The sequence below is a fragment of the Equus przewalskii genome, chromosome 30 (assembly GCF_037783145.1).
Source record: "Equus przewalskii isolate Varuska chromosome 30, EquPr2, whole genome shotgun sequence".
NCBI classification, from domain to species: domain Eukaryota; kingdom Metazoa; phylum Chordata; class Mammalia; order Perissodactyla; family Equidae; genus Equus; species Equus przewalskii.
Genome location: NC_091860.1, coordinates 15097704 through 15115231, shown reverse-complemented (window position 1 = coordinate 15115231; position 17528 = coordinate 15097704). Strand labels below are relative to the sequence as shown.

The 17528-nt window shown below is 35.2% G+C and overlaps 1 protein-coding gene and 1 non-coding gene across 2 annotated transcripts in view; both read left to right on the top strand.

Annotated features, from left to right (window-relative positions):
- The window catches only part of MALRD1 (MAM and LDL receptor class A domain containing 1), a 648353-nt gene that overhangs the window by 458301 nt on the left and 172524 nt on the right, over positions 1-17528 (top strand). The gene's annotated exons all lie outside the window — the stretch shown is intronic.
- Positions 16875-16980, top strand: LOC139080566 (U6 spliceosomal RNA). The gene has a single exon (XR_011535178.1). It is a non-coding gene; the product is annotated as a U6 spliceosomal RNA (small nuclear RNA).

Genomic DNA, 17528 nt, shown 5'->3' with positions numbered 1-17528 from the left:
TGAGGAGTTTAAAAAATTATTAAAATCAGGAAATCACCCTCAAAGATTCTGATTTAATTGGCCAATATTATGGCCTGGGCATCAAGCTTTTGAAGAACTCCCCGTAAGATTCTAATGCATAGCCAAGATTGAGAACAAATGCCCCATAAGGAAGCCTATATGCCTAACCCACCGACACGGTACCTGCTCTTCATGCTCTCAAAGGAGAGGATGGTCCGGAAAACAGTTCTACATTAGAGCAGTGCAAATTCTCTCCTGTTGCCTATACTCAGCAACGAGGGCTTTCATTCAAAAGTTTCAATGGATAGCTAAGAATCACCAGGCAATTAAAGACAATCAGTATCACGAAAGAGAAAGATGAGGATGTGAAAAGAGAACAGTTATCCCTGGAGGAAATACATAACTTAGTGCAGTGGATGTTTGTCATATTTTCTCCTTGCTTTTTAGAAAATTGTTGCTGTGTCTGTTTACTGTCGAGCCTTATGAGCCCCATCTCACCCAACTTCTCTGTGCTTGGGAGGAAAGCTGCCAATCAGATGCACAGGTGGAAGACTTTGATTTGGATGCCAAGCCACAATCATCCCCCTCCATTTACCCCAGCATGCCATAGGAGCATAACCATTTTTATGTGCAACATGACATAACAAGTTGGGAATGTATATATTGCTGTATATATACAGTCTTGCACTGCATAACCGTGGAGCGCATATACCACGATGGTCCCGTGGGATTAGTACCATATAGCCTAGGTATGTAGTAGGCTATACCATCTAGGTTTGTGTAAAGATGCTCTATGATGTTCACACAGCAACAGAATCACCTAACAACACATTTCTCAGAGCATAGCCCTGTTGTTAAGTGATGCATGACTGTGTATACCCATGTGTCTATTCCAGTAAATATACCTATATCTATATTAATATATCAATATAAAATATGCTTTTATGGACTAAATATTTAATTATAATAAAGAAGTACAGTTAATTTTTAACTAATACAGTAGTTATGAAAAAAGAAGTTCTGATCTTGTAGAAATATATACTGAAGTATTAAATGTGATATAATTTGATATCCAGGATTATGTTCAAAGAGCCTAGTGGTATTGAGAATGTGGGAGGGAAACAAGCAAGAGCATGAGGAAACAAGAGGAAACAAAACTGACCACAGGCTAAAATTGTTGAAGCTGGGTTTTGGGTAGAAGGGAGTTCATTATACTATTCTTTCTACTTTGGTATAAATTTGAAATTTTCAAAAATAAAGATGTTTAAAAAAATAGTTCCCAGAAAATATGAACATGATTTAAATCAAGTGAAAAACTCCTGACAATTTGACATCTCGCATGGAATAAAAACTGGATCTTTGAAAACACCAAGGGAGTTGTACACAAGGCAGAAGTGAAGATGTGAAAACGGTAATAGTCATAAAAAATAAACTCTTGAGTAGATTTTCAAATGATACTGAGACATATCAAAGAATATGATTTATAAATCCTTCTTTTATTTATCTGATCCTTAAATAATACATTGGAATTTATGGTGATACCAGTTCAGAATAGATTTCTGTTTAAAATGGTATGTTTTTTGGATACTTGAAGGAGAGTTCATTACTAATGTATTACCACTACTGATAATAATAATGACATTAAAGTCGGAAAAGAATGTCAAAGGGAAACAACTGTGATTTGTGTGATGCTTCAGCCACCACTTAAAAAATATGTCACTAGGAGCTTCCCCATGCCTGAGTGATTAAGTTTATGCACTCACTTTAGTGGCCCAGGGTTCACCAGTTCAGATCCTGGGCGTGGTCCTACGCACCCAGGATCCCACATAGTGGGATGCTACATGGTGGCATCCCACATAGAAAGACTAGAATAACCTACAACTAGCATATACAACTATTTACTGGGGCTTTGGTGAGAAAAAAAAAAGGAGGAAGATTGGCAACAGATGTTAGCTCGGGGCCAATCTTGCTCACCAAAAAAAAGTCACTAAATGGAAGGGTTTTTGTGGCTGAGTGACATATAAATGAAGTGATGTACATTGGCATGGTGAAGAGATGTGTTTTCACACATTCATTCATTCAGCAAATATTTGTTGAGCCCATCTTACTTGGAATACATGTAAAACAAATCAGAGAAGGACCTCTGCCATCATGTGGCTGACAGCGTAGCAGAGGAGCCTAGAAAATCAATATCAAGCATTAGAAATAAAACTTGTATACTTTGTTGGAAGTTGATAAGTGCTATGGGAAAAAAAGGAAAAGTGGAGCAGTAGAAGGAGGATCAATCAGGAACCAGGAACCAGGAACCAGTGGGGCACAGCTTAGGAGTTGTGGAGTGGTGTAGGGGCTGTAAATTAAAGAAATTTTCGTGTGTGGCCACTAGTGTGAGGATGCCTGCATTACTGTGTCCAGTTTTTTTTTTCTGTTGAGGAAGATTAGCCCTGAGCTACATCTGCTGCCAATCCTCCTCTTTTTGCTGAGGAAGACTGGCCCTGAGCCAACATCCGTGCCCATCTTCCTCTACTTTATATGTGGGATGCCTACCACAGCATGGCCTTGATGAGAGGTATGTAGGTCCACACCCGGGATCCAAACCAGCAAACCCGGGCTGCCAAAGCGGAACGTACAAACTTAACCACTGTGCCACTGGGCCAGTCCCCCATGTCCAGTTTTGTAAAGGGTTGTGGATGCATGTTAAATAGTTGCCCTTCTTATCTGTTCATTGAAATCCAAACAAAAGGACATTTTTCCCAAGCAAAATAAGGAGAAATTTCAGAGAGATTTAGAGGAAGAGAACTAACATCTGTTAAATGTTTCCTAAGAGATAGGAATTGTAAAAGAAGATTTGCATATGTTATGTCATTTAATCCTTTTAAAACATTGTGATGTAGATGATACTGAATTCTTAAAACGGTTAAAACACTTGACCAGCTCACAGGGGTGCCTGAGCAGAGGGACTGGAATATCGAACTGACTCAAAAGACCTTCTTCTGTAGCCTGCACTGTCCACTGTGACAGCCGTTTGCCACAGGGAACTACTGAGCCCTTGAACTGCGGTGGGTCAAAATTGAGATGCGCTATAAGAGTGAAATACACATTGGAGTTCACAGATGTAGTACAAAAAAACCCAGAATGTTAAAAAAAAAAATCTCAGTAATAATGTGTATACTGATTATATATTGAAATGGTAACATTATAGATACATCAGATTAAATAAAATATATTACTAAAAATTAACGTATTTCTTCTTAGTCTTTTAAATGTGGCTGCTAAAAATTCTAAGACTACAAATGTGGCTCACAGTATGTTTCTGTTGGAAAACCCTATCCTATATCACTGCACATAAAGGGAAGTCTTTCTTTTCTGTGAAGTGGATGAAACACTGGAATTGACTAAGGAAACACTGAACAGTATCCGTCTCTGGGTATCTTTGAGGGTGACAATCTCTTGCTTATGAATTCACACACTTACAGCTAGGAATTGCATAGGTGATCTATTTAACTTCCAATCCACTTTAAGCGATAGTACTTTTAACAAGGAGAATATATAAAAAGCAAAATGGGGTGCCGGCCCTGTGACCTAGTGGTTAAGTTCAGCATGCTCTGCTTCGGCGGCCCAGGTTTGGCTCCTGGGCGTAGACCTACACCACTTCTTGGCAGCCATACTGTGGTGGCAACCCACATACAAAATAGAGGAAGATTGGAACAGATGTTAGCTCAGGGCAAATCTTCCTTAGCAAAAAAAAAAAAAAAAAAAACCAAAGTGGTATAGTAATTTAACCTAATCTGATATATTTTCTTTATAATATTACATTATGTATATTAGCAAAGTAAACCTGATGACTCAACATTAACACACAGTCTTCTTATGATATCAGCAATTTATATGTCCAAAAATACTGCTTTCTAAATTGATGCTCAAATATGATAATACCTTGTTTCATAATTTTCAAAGAGAAGAACTAATGTCATTCTTATTTCTATATTTTCTTTATTTTTATATGTTTTTATTTTTCTAATACATAGTTAAAGTTCAAGGTTGATATTTTATTGTTTTTATGAAATTGCAGTCTCTGACCTGTTGGACAATATTTACAAATGTGTGATAACCTATCTATGATAGCAGGTCGTCTCCACAATTAATTATACAAAACCACTCTGGATCTATATGTATACATTTTGTATTAATTCTTATAGGATCTACATTTTCAGGTAACGGCCTTAAATATTTTTCATAAGTAACATATTGCTGCAATTCTTATTGGCAGAATGATGCTTTCCTTAATAAAATGTTTAGTTGTTTCACTAGCAAACAGTCATATTATGAAGTTTCTAGAATAGGAAGAACTTTGCCTTACTACATATTTGGGTTGGATTTTGTGGCAATCACTGCATCATGACTCTTGCACGCCAACACCACCACCACCATCTCCACCATGACCATCAGAGCCGGCACTGCCCCCGGACCATTGATTTGCTTTGGATAATTTGCTTTAACGGTGAATTAGACAGCGTTATCCCCATAATCTGAGCTAGTATGATGTAGGAGCTCATTTTGTAACCACGTATGAATTTATCGCGGATTACTTTAAAAGCTTTCTCTGTTCTACTTAATTTTTAGAGCTGTTCGTTTGTTTGATTTGCCCTTGATGTTTAGCAAAACTACAAAATATTTATGTGGTTATTCTAATTTTCTTTTATCACGAATATTTTTCTTCACTATGTGAAGTTATGTGTCATAGCATGTAACTACATTATGAATATTGGTATTTTTTTTTCATTTTCTCCTATTTGTGCTCCTTCTTTTTCTGTCCCCTTGATCTCTCTTCTATTATACCATGAAAACATATGAGCATTAGATAAAAGGAGATTTTATCAAGGAGAATGAGATAGAATGTTAGTATAAAATGAGTAATAACAAATAGCATAACTAGTATTTTTATGACTATTATATCTTTTGATAAACTAATATCATCTTTTAAAAGTAATTTGGCTCTGATATTTCTAAATCCATTAATTCAGTGATTAAGTAAATACTTTAGTTTGGAATGAAAGACTGCTGAATGGTCTATTTTTATACAGTACAAACGAAGAGGGTTTTTTAGTTGTTATTATTTGTTTCTTTCTTAAGGAATAACATGCTATTAAAAACAGCATGTTATCACTGTTCTAACTAAACAGAACAGGTCTTATTGTCAGAAACTGATGTGTCTCTGCGTAGCTACTGCTCATTAAGTGCCAATCACTGTGAGCTTTGCTTTATGCGAACTTTCTTGTTTAATGCTCACAGCTATCTTGAGGATTTTAGAGAAGAGGAAGTTAATATATAGAGGGTAAATATCTTGACTCCAGCCACACAGAAGATACTTGCTGAATCTAAGCATTGGGACCATGTCTGTCTGAAGCCAAAGCCTATATCATTCTCTATAACTTAATGTGACTTTTTCAAAACTTCCTGAAATGTATAAATTTGATAATCATATAAATGATGAATAATTGATAGTTTCTCTACTAAAACACAAAAATGTAGGAATTGCTGTCGCTTTTTAGTTGTATTAAAAAGATGGAGTTTTATCAATATCAAATGGCTCAAAACAAATAAGTATGTTTTTTCTTATTTACCTTAATTTCCATTTCCTTCCGACGGTTGAGTATTATTTCTATTTTCTCCTTGTCTCATGTTACTTTTTAGAAATAAAAATATTCCACTCCAAATACACAAAAATACCAAGGAAGAAAACCAAGGGAACTTTTTGGCTGATAAAGCTCAGAATATGTCTTACAAATTTAGTTTTCTCACTGTAAGAAGACAGTAAATGACACCATCATTTGTTTGTTAACTAGAATTAGAATAAAATCATTTCTTTTCATGAAATTATAGTGTGTGTTTAGACCAGGGTCATTCCTGTTTTCCTTATTTTTCTTTGAGACAGGAGGTTGACTTGACTTTGGTGATGCTTAGACAGCAAGAACAGACCCAACTCATCTATAATGCCTCTATATTTCTTCAAAATTTCGCAGGTTTAAACAATGATTTCCATTCTGTTGCCAAAAAGCAATGCTAGTTTCAAACCATGAACCCCTTCTAATCATCCACATGGGTCATTTGAATAAATACCCCAACCAATTTATATCATATTCTTCTGTCTCTGGGAAGAAACATAATCTTAATTTCTGTTTTTCTTTCCTTTATCTTGGTTTGTTTAAATTACTTCCAAGAACACTTAATAATTGTTTCAAGTAGGACCCAGAAGATGCTTTCTTTTTTCAAAATGCCAAAAGATATTATCTCTGAGACATGGGATTCAGTGAAAATCATACGAGTGAACCATTTTTTTTTAGAATTCTTAGGACAAGATTAAACCTTGAATAAATAATCTGAAAATCTTTCGAGTTAATTATTTCATCATTTTACAGGTATCCAGGCATGCAGTTTCTCTAAAAGGATTTACTAAATGCATAGTTATTTACAGATCTTATTTCTCGGTAAAATCTTGAACTATTAAACCTATCCCTTTCTATCTTCTCAAAACCTTGCCTCCTTGTTTTAATCTTTTTTTGTGTCCTTAAACTGCCTCTTTATCATTATATCATACTTTTTTCCTTCAAGCATCATAATTCTCTCTTACTTTGACAGAAAAAGAGAAAGATCCAACCTTAATCTTGCTTCCCTTCTAAGTATTGTTCTATGTTCTTTTATCTCAAACTACCATTCCCCATGCATTGTTTGTATCCTCTCCCTCACTACCCACATCTTTCTTTGGTTCCCTACACTCTGTCTTCTGCAAAAATATTATTGCTTTAGCAAATAATAACTGGTCCCCACTCTTGGTCGGTGATCTAGACGCTGTAGAGATAATTGTTTATCAAATACTGTCCCTACTCTCATGGAACCCATATTCTAGCTCTCTAGAGGACTCTATTGATTTCATAATCATAATGACCTGATTCTTCTTATTACATTGCATTTGACACTGCTGATCAATCCACACCTTCTTGAAGGTTTTCATCTGTGGTTTTTCCTAATGTTATGTTTGTCTGATGCTTTTTCTGCCTCCTTCTAAGACCTAAATGTGAGTCTTACACGTTATTCTGACTTTGACCCTTTTGTATCTCTTCCTACAGGTTTTGCTTGCTCAGAGTTTTATTCTCTCAGTGCTCAATGTTTGCTAATTCTTGCATGTATTCAGTCCTCATTTCCACATCCCAGTCTCATATTTGCAGTTGCCAGCTGGGTGATTGCCAGTATCTCCATACCCAAACTCAATCTTACCTTCCTTTCAGAAAGACTCTTCTCCTGATCCTGCAATTTCTGTTATTGACATTATTATCCTTAGCACAGTTCATTCTCTCTCAATTTCAAATTCTGTCAGCTCTTCATTCTCAACTTATATGTTTTCCTTTCTTTGCGTGTACAATTCTGTCATCTTAATTTACTCCTGGGCTATTGCAGATGTCAACGCAGCACATCGCTGTGCAAATATTCCCCTAAACCAGGCCACTCTTCTCATTGATGCAGGATTAATATTCCTGAATGGTGACTCCTGGTCCTCCAAATCATCAGAGGCTCTTCATTGCCTTTTAATTTGGCATTAAGGGCTTCCTATGGTCTTCCCCAAATTGCTTTTCTGATTTCAATTCTTACCTTATTCTTCTACAAACTCTGTGTTCTTGTTCCTCAAATATGCTTTGGGTGTTATAAATATCAACTCATGATCATATCATTGTTTTAGTATGACTGGTAATTTTTTGTCGATAGTGAACATGATGAATTGGTTAAAAGAAACCAAGGTAAACATACCTTAGCATGAACTTTTTATGTGGCTAGGCGTAAGGTTGTGTTCAATGTTTTCTGTAGGTGTATGTGTCAGAAGGTAAAATTTCCTCTGGTCTCCTTGTTTTTGTCTCCCTTGCTGTATTTGGTTTTCCCTAGAGACTTCTTAAATAAGGTCTGAGAGATGGAGTTCGTTCAGTGGCGTCCCTCACTAATACACAGAAGCCATATTGACGTGGTGCTAAGCTGGAAAGGTGTTAAGTGGTAAGGTCAGGAGCATAGGAGCATTCTACTGTCTTGTGATTTGATCAGTCTTTTAGTGAGCCTGCGCCCTTTCACTGTGACCTTCACAGGTACTTCTCAATATTTCTCACAAGTACTTCTTCCTCCCCCTTTGGCAAGATAGGAAGTCTAGACCTTGTTAAGCAAAATAGGCACATTTCAAAATGGCTACTTTTCCCCACCCCTTGAAAGAAACAGAGGGGATTTTTCTCCAGTCTTCACAATGAGAACTTGGTGAGGCTCCTGGAGGTAAAACTTTAGGGTGCCCCTAAAACTGATCTCCCCAGAGTTCAGATCTCTCAAGCTTTTCCACGCTGAGCCTCCAGCAATTTGTTAATTACAGGTTACATTTTCCTCACCCAGTACTGGCTCCAACAGCAGTTCCTTCCCCCCAGGGTTCTTCTCCACTAAATTGTGACTCTCTGTATCTGTCTGTCTGTCTCTCCAATTTGGAGACAGAAGTTGCCTTGTGACCTCTCTTCTTTAAAGGATTTAAGAAGAGTTTTTGATTTTTAGCTCGTTAGCATTTTTTGTTGTTATGAAGATAAGACCGATGCCTCCTTAAATGTTGGATGGGAAACCAGAAGTCTCTCACATCTTGTTTTTTAGAATGGTCTTTTCCACTCCTATATGACTTTCTTTGTTTGCTACCATCTGCACTATATTCTTTAATATCCTAATATAGTGACACATCTTTTATAAAGACTTTCTTCATCCACCAAATTTAATCCATGTTTTATCTGTGGAACTACATAGCATGTACAGTTTACAACAATATTTGGTATTATATGCCCACCATAACCCCAATGAGCTGTATATTGTTATTATTATTATTATCACCCTCATTTGGTAGAAGATGAACATGAGACACAGTATGGATTTAGTGATTTGCCCAAAGTCGCAAAACTTGCAAGAATCAGAGTTTGCATTATAATCCAGATATTCTGACCCAGGGCTGATCTTCTAAATAGTACATGTTGTTAGCTTTTATTGTTAGATTCTTTTGGTTATATTTTATATTTTCTCAGCCATAACTTGCTCATCTCCCTAACATCCAACTGAAAGACCTGGTGCCTTCATATAATAGTTGAGCAATCAATAACTTGCGATTGATTGCCTTAATTCTACTACTAGACTCATTTTTATATCTATTCTCTAAATATCCCAGGAGAGTTTCACTAATTTGCAACTGTGTTCTTAGCACTTTACATGTAGTATATCATTTAGTCTTTACCACAACCCCATGAGGCTAAAGTACCTAGTATAATTATCTCTTATTGCTTCTGAGTCCTAGAGAATTTAAATAGGCTGCCCAAGGTCACATACCTAATAAGTGATAGAGTCAGGATTTGAATCAGAGCCTATAGCTCCAGTGGCTGCAGGCTTAACCAGTGGGCAATCTTGCCCACAGTTTCTGCTCATTATGTATTCATTCAAAGAATCTGATAATATCATTTTCTGTTTCAATGACAATAAATATTCTTTTCTTATTTGCTTTCCCCATCCTTTCAGGTAAAATAGAGCTGAAATGTAAACAAAGTCAAAGCTCTTATCACCTAAAGAAAGTGGTTTATAATTTATTTGATTATTTCTTTCTTCCTCCATGGCTAGGAACAAGTTCCCTTTTTTAATCTCAATTTGGCAGTGAAATCAAGTTACAGAAACTCTGTTAAGCCAATGCGTATTTCCAAAGGCATCTTGACGCAAAAATGACACATAAAGAGCTTCTTCAGGGTTCTTCCAGTATGAGGATTAAGAGATTGAGAATCCTTTGTCTCTACCTAGACTTACAGGAAGTGCCAACCCATTCCATTCATATATCATCTCCGTGTGATTGTAATATACTTGCTGCTGAGCAAATCAGAAGCTTTCAAAATAAGATAAATCTACTCTGTGTTGGCATGTCACAGCAAGAAGCTTCATTTTTATGTCAGATCAGATCATGGCATACTGAGGGGAAAACTTTATAGCACTGAATTTGGTCATAGTAAATAGTATTAAAATGAGACAGTCTGTTGAAAAGCGGTTTTTTTAAATGGGTAATAATTATTGTCAAAAGAGAATAATGCCTAAAGAATAAACTGTTGAAAAAGATAGAAATAAAGAAGTGCCAAATCTATTCATTGTACAGCCCTTCAAAAAGCAAAAAGAAGTGATGTAATGACAGACTTTTCTATCAAATATGATGAGAAAATTTCATCTGACTTCAGAGGCCCTGTATCTGTGGTTGCCATTTTGACAATTTGAGGAAACTTTTGTTCTCTCTCTGAACATGTTTACATTTCACGGCCTTTAAAACTTGCAGTTTCAAATAGCCAGCACCTTGAAAATCTGGGGGAAAAAATGAAAGTAAAAGAGTTTGAGGGCATTTCAACTGATAGGCATGATGCGCCCTTCTGTTTTAGAGTGAGGGACGGGCAGAAATTATAGAAGATGTAGTGCCAAGCTAAGTAAGTCTGACTCTGAAGAAGGGAGCATTTTGCTATTCTGAAAGAAAGGCATATTGCATCACATTTTAAAAAACTATTAGGCAGCTTTATTTCATGAACAAGAAAAAGAGACTAAAATTGCCCACAATTTAAAGCACGGAGTGCATTCAGATTACTTGAAGTGGGAAATTGTCTTTTATGATTTGACCCAAGTGCAAGTGAATATGATTCTTCTGAGGGAACTGGGAAAACCGAAGGAAGCTGTAAAAATATTGCTGTCTTTTAAACGTATTGTCTGTCTTTTTAAAAAAGAAATGTCAAAATTTTTACCTTATGGCATAATAACTCAATGAAACGTTTTCAAAAACTCAAGATTGTAGCTAATAACATCTAAAAGACAAATTAGAATCTTTCCTCTCTGCCGACACCAAAGCAAGAAAGAATGTCCGTGATCACAATGATGGGTTCTGAAAGTAGCTGATATATTTTGGACTCTAATGTCAAGTAACAATGGTGATTTGAACAAAGTTCACTTTGATGCTGACTTTATACTGTTTGCCACTAAGTGGCCCCAATTTTTGAAAATGTGTGCAATTCTTCAAAACTTGAACATCAATGAGAAACTTCTATTCGGTGCCTGATTTTGACTTAATTAAGATGTGGAATATAAAATGTGTACCCAAGAACCTTAAGAACTTGTAATCATAAAACCTGTACAAGTAAAATTAAAGTACTAAATAGAAAGTATACAGAAAATATCAGAGAATGTGGGGGGAGACAAAATTCAGACATATTTAATAAATGCCCACATTCCAGAGTACTACTTCTGGTTGCATTTAATTAAAGTATGATAGATTTTACAAGCCTAATTGAAGGCATTCTACTCTAATATATGAGCTTTAAGTAACTTTTAAAATGGCCAATAGAAAGCTATGAAATAGTCCAAATCAAACCAAAAAACAAAAAAATTCTTCTATAAAAATCTGTCTCATGAATGTTGTTAATCATCCCACAGAGTCACATATAAATAAAGTGAACAGGTTTAATGATTTACCATTAAATTGTAAATATGTTGAGGCAGTTGAGACTTTTAAGCTTTATTATCTGCTTTAACAAATTCTGAACTTTGTGTGGAAGGCTAGATTGACCTTCCCCAAGGATTTTGCTAGATATAAATAGGTAGTTCTCAATGAAGCAACTGAAAGTTTATAAATGTTTGAAAGTGGGTCTAGTCTGAGCTTGCTAGATAAAGAATGAGTCTATTTCTGAAAACATGATTCAATGTAAGGTTTTATATATTTGTGATACAGTACACAGTTCCTGGATAAGTCATATATTTCTATTAATAATTTCAAGAGGCTAAGCAACTTTGCACTTTTCTAATTTTCAAGAAAAAGTATGGCACTGCAACAAGTCTGTTCCTCTTACAAAGTCGAATGTAGATTTGCTGGAGTTCCAGACTTATAAATTCCCAAAGACCCAATTAACAATGGTAGCTTCTAAATTCCCAGTCATAGTTTTGCGTTCCTAAATTTTTAAATGGATAAAATTTCCACACATTTACCTGCCTTAATATATCAGCCAGGAATTGCCCTTCTGCTTTCTGTGGTTGACTGTAGGATTTCATAACACATAAATTGAATGTGCAAATTAGAAGAGGCTAGGTGGGGTATTCTTTGAAAACTCACCCAGTCTCCTAATAATTGGAATTGCTAGCTTTGAGGTTGAGCCTTACATAACGTTGTTTGTCTTGTACTGAAATAAATATGCTGCCGTAAAATGGTAGATTGTTACCATCCCCAGTGAATTATCATCTTTTTTACATTGAGTTTCACGATATAGCCCTAAAATGCAAACATTAGGTTGTCCTACATTCTTTTCAGTGATGTCATATTTTTGCTAAGCTGGTTTTCAGCAGTTGCTGTGAAAAAAGTAAGTCCTGGGGAAAGTAAATGTGGACTAGGAAATGAAAGTGGTGGTGGTCAACCGATTTCAGGATTGAGAATTGTGCAGTGTCCAATGGGCAGATAACCTCATAGAAAGTAATTGTGGCTATTCAAGAATGACAAAATTTTTTTCAATTATATGTATTAGTTTTTCAAATGCCTGCAGTGTTGTTAGAGTATTAATACATATTAAGTTGTTTGGACTTATGTACTGGGTAAATAAAACTAAAATATTGCTTCCTGTCTGGGATGCTGTGAAAAGTTACTGGGACGCTAAGGACACTGTGACCTCAGTTACATTAGCCTACAGGCAATGACTGTGAATAGAGGGCTTGATTAGACTGAATGCAGGTTGCTGTGCAAACTTAAAACTTACCTTTTAAAGATAAATATCATATGATTAAAAGTATTCAAAAGAAAATCTGCATTAGTGAAGTTTGAATGTATTCATGCCATTAGAGGAATAAATTTACTAAAATACAAGATTTTAAATCAGGATTCTTAACCTTGTAAAATGGGTTAAATTTGTATCTCTGAACACAATTACTTCTTTTCCCACTGCTCTAAATATTTGACTGTCAAGTTCAGGTCTGCACTAAAGCGTGGAAAGAGATCTATTTAAAGTCTGGCTTAAACGTGATCTGCCTTTGAGATAGAAGTACATTAGTTCTCATTATGTATGTCATACTTTTTAAGAGCTGAGCTATGAAATATGAAATAGTTGTTTTTTAAAGATTGGCACCTGAGCTAACATCTGTTTCCAATCTTTTTTTATTCTTCTTCTTCTCCCCAAAGCCTCCCAGTACATAGTTGTAGATTCTAGTTATGAGTGCCTCTGATTGTGCTATGTGGGACGCCGCCTCAGCATGGCCTGATGAGTGGTGCCATGTCCGTGCCCGGGATCCGAACCAGTGAAACCCTGGGCTACCGAAGTGGAGCGTGCAAACTTAACCACTTAGCCACAGGGCCTGCCCCTAGTTTTATACAAATATACTTAACGTTAACTTACCTTATCTGGAAATGAGTCAAGACAACTTCTTCACATCCAATACAGGATTAATAGATTCCATACTTTCAATTAAGTCTTAACTGTATAAGAAAAGTTATTTTTATAGCTAATTGGATTATACTATATATTTCTTATTCAGAATAATGTTTTAAAGCTTGTCTGATAAAGTCTAGTCTAAACTCATTGGACATCCTCAAGGATGTAAAAGTCAAGAAGATGAGAGAAAACCTAGATGTTCTTATTTTATCAAAGCATGGATTTAAAGAACACATGTTCTTAATGAATAAGCCACAGTTGTTAGCAGATTTGACAGATGGAGTCTAGTGTATCTTGGTTGTGTGTCATATATATATCTTTATTTCCCAAATAAGAAAACAAACAAGTGACATTCTTGGAAAGAAATGTGAACGAAAACTTAGAAAACTTTTCCATGGCTGCATTAAAACATTTTGTACAATTTTCCTCATCCAATATTTGCTAGCATACAAGATATTTCATAGGACAATGAGGATGGAAGACACTTCACTGATACAGCAAGAAACTTTTCAAGTTGTTTCTGCTACTACTCTTTAATATTCAGGAAAATCTTGCTGCAGTAATTCACATTCATGTTCCTTGGTTACTTTTCTTGATTAAGATTTTTTTTGTTTTGCCAGACTTTATAAAGTGTTTTAAGTGAGGAGAAGCATTTTCAGTGAAGGATATTTTTTAAATAGATGCAAGTCACTTCCAGTTTCTGGTGTGGCGTGTAAGGAACTTGGAAGTCATCATTCCCCTCCTTGTAACAATAAAAAAAGCTGAACAAACTAAAAATCAACAACCCTTTTTAGAGCTGTTAGGAAATTGAAGTCACAAGGCAAACCACTGCCCCAAAATTGTAGAGACAAACAGGCGGAAACAGAGAATCACAACTTACTGGAGCAGAAGCCCAGGAACAGAAAACTCTGCAGGAATCAGTAGTGGGATAGGAAATCCTAAACAGTAGCTGATGAATTGCCACAGACTCACTGTGGACAAGTTTGAGAGATAAAAACTCCAGGGGAACTCAGTCTTAGGTGGGGCCCTAAACTTTTGTGAGTTTTTAGCTTCAGAAGCCCTACCAGTTTCTGACAGTGAAAATCAGAGAAAACTCCTCCCTACTTTCAGCAAGAGGGGGGAAAATAGTCATTTTGAAGTTTTTCCAGGGCATTCTATTGTTCTTAACAAAGCCTGCCCTCAAAAGAAATTATTTTACCAGAACATAATTAATCTAGGGGAAGAAATGCCCAACAGTGTTGTAAGCAATGAGAGAGATTAATTAGGAATATTCTGTTATATGGTTTTTGCACTACTTGTAAAGTGGTAAACTGATATTTGAAAGAGGACTTGAGTTAGTTGTAATATATATTGCAAACTCAAGGTCAACCACTAGAAAAAGTAAAAAAGAAAAAGATGTCTAATTAATTTGCTGAGATAGGATAAAAAATGTAATTATATCAAATGCTCAGTTGAAGACAGAGATGACAGAAAATGAGTAACAGAGACAAAAGAAGCAAAGAAGAGAATAATGAATAGGAAACAGTAACAAATATGGTAGATATTAACCCAACTATCTCAATAATCTCTTTGAAAGCTGTTAGTGAAATTCACCAATTGAAAGACAGAGCAGATTAAAAAAATAAAACCCAGCCATATATTGTCAGGAAGAAACCCACATTTAATATAAATGCACAGATAGATTGAAAGTAAAGAGAAGGAGAAAGATGTACCATGTTAACATTAATCAAAAGAAAGTAGGAGTAGCTATATTAATTTCAGATGAAGACTTCAGAGCAAGGAAAATTTCAGAAATAAAAAGGAAACTTATATAATGATTAAGGGTTCATCTCTCCAAGAAGACAAAACAGCCCTTAATACTTAAGCACCTAACATCAGAACGTCAAAACACACAAAGCAAAACCTAGTAAAATTGCAAGGAAAAGTAGATGAACCCCCATTGTAGTTGGAGACTTCAACATCTCTCTATTAACAATAGATCCAGGAGGAGAAAACCAGGAAAGACACAGTTAAACTGAAAATCGCCATCAGTCAATTGAATCTAATTGACTTCTACAGAATACTCCATCCAACAACAGAAGAATACACATTATTCTCAAGCTCACACGAAACATGCACCAAGGTGGATCATATTTTGTGCCATAAAACACACCTTAACAGATTTAAAAGAATAGAAATCATACAACATCAGCTCTCAAACCAGAATGGAATTAAGGTAGAAATCAGTAACAGAAAGATAACTGGAAAGCCCAAAACCCTGGGATATTAAACAGCAGACTGCTAAATAATATATGGGTTAAAGAAGAAATCTCAAGAAAAATGTTAAAGTGTTTTAAACTAAATGGAAAAGAAAATACAGCTTATAAAACTTTGTGGGATTCACTGAAAGCAATTCTTGGAGGGAAATTTTTAGCATTGAATGCATATATTAGAAGAGAAGAAAGATCTAAAATCTGCAATATAAATTCTCAGTATAGGAAACTAGAAAATGAAGACCAATTTAAATTCAAAATAAGTAGAAGAAAATAAATAATAAAAATTAAAGCAAAAATTAATGAAATTGAAATCAGGAAATCAATAGAGAAAATCAACAAAGCTAAAAGGTAGTTCTTTCAAAAGATTGATAAAATAGAAAAATTTCTGGCCAGGTTAACCACCAAAAAAAAGGGAAAACACAAATTACTAATATCAGAAATAAGAGGACCATCATTACTGATCCATGGGTGCTAAAAAGTTAATTAGAGAAACATTATGAACAATTATATGCCTATAAATTTGATAACCAAAATGGACTACTTCTTTCAAAGACTCAGTCTACCAAAACTTCACACAAGGAGAAACAGATAACCTGAATAAGTCTATGTCTATTAAAGAAATTGAATAAATAATTGAAAACCTTCCAAAACAGAAAGCACCAGGCCTAAATGGGTTTACTGTTGAATTCTGCCAAATATTTAGAGAAGAAATTATATTAATTCTGTGTAGTATTTTCCGGAAAATAAAAGCAAATTGAACACTTCCTAACTCATTCTATAAGGCCAGCATTATCCTAATATCAAACCGGAAAAATACATTACAAGAAAGGAAAACTGCAGACAAATATCTCTCATCAGCATAGATGCAAAAATCCTCAATAAAATATTAGAAAATCCAAACCAGCAATAAAAAGAAGGAACTATGCATCATGACCAAGTGAGATTTATTCCAAATATGCTAGACTGGTTCAATATTTAATTAGTGCAATCCATCATATCAACAGTATAAAGCAGAAAAATCGTATGATCTTACCAATAGATACAGAAAAACCATTTGACAAAATCCAACACGAATTTAGGATAAAATTCCTTTGTAAACTAGGAATTGAGATGGGCTTCCACAACTTGATGAAGACCATCTGCAGTGCTCACTTCGCAGCACATATACTAAAATTGGAACGATACAAAGAAGACTAGCATGGCCCCTGTGCAAGGATGACACACAAATTCATGAAACAATCTATATTTTTATAGTGATTATAGTTGATAATACTGTATTGTATAATTGAAATTTGCTTTGAGAGTACATCTTAGGTGTTCTCACCAAAAAAAGTAAATATGTGAGGTGATGGATATGTTAATTAACTTGATTGTGGGGATCCTTTCACAATGTATACGTATATCAAGTCATCATGTCGTACACTTTGAATATATTACAATTTTATTTGTCAATTATGCCTCAGTAAAGCTGAGAAAAAAAGAAAATCTACAGCTAACATCATTCTTAATGATGAAAAACGAGAAAAACTTTCCTGCTAAGATCAGGAACAAGGCAAGAATGTTTGCTCTCACCACTCCTATTCAACATCATTGTGGAAGTCACAGCTAATGCAATAAGACAAGTAAGGAAAATAAAACGTATACGGATTGGAAGGAAGGTATAAAACCGTCTTTGTTCACAGATGATATGATTATCTATGTAGAAAATCTCAATGATGCAAGAAAAACTCTTGCAACTAATAAGCAACGAGAGCAGTGTTGCAGAATACAAGGTTAATATACAAAGTCAATCGCTTTA